Here is a 565-nt window from a genome sequence, read left to right as displayed (position 1 = left end):
TCTGCAGGTCTTGGTTTTCAGCCATCGCATCGCGAACGTGTCGTAGGACACTCAGTCTCGTAAACAAGAATTCCTAATGGATGGTGAGAGGGCTGACAGCTAGTCGTTCGCCTATTTCTCCCCCACCAAGCCCTGAGCCATGGGATGGCGGCGTTAGTTGGCCACGAGGGTGAATCAGCCCGTTTAAGTAGAACGGCGTGTAGCCGGTAGACGGATGCACTGCATTGTTCAGTAAAAACGCTACGAGTGGCAACATGGTGCTCCAGTGCCTTGGCGTCTCAGCGCAGGCAGCGTCTTCGATGACGCGATTCACCCTTTCGGTTTGACCATCGGTCTGCGGATACTCCGCTGTGCTGTCGACATATCTAACTTGGTGCCGAGCACCTTGAAGCTAATCGACCAGAATTTTCCGTGAATTGGGGGGCTCTATCAGAGACAATTGACTCTGGGAGTCCGTGTTGTCAAAAACACGATCTATAAACAGCGTCGCTGAACCGGCTCCGTCGCTGGTGTCTGGCGCCGCCGCCAAATGAGCCATCTTGCTCAATCGGTCGAGGAATACCAT

Source organism: Plasmopara halstedii (assembly GCF_900000015.1).
Source record: "Plasmopara halstedii genome assembly, contig: Scaffold_1561, whole genome shotgun sequence".
NCBI classification, from domain to species: Eukaryota; Oomycota; class Peronosporomycetes; order Peronosporales; family Peronosporaceae; genus Plasmopara; species Plasmopara halstedii.
The sequence above is the reverse complement of the archived record's forward strand: the minus strand, read 5'-3'. Positions refer to the sequence as shown.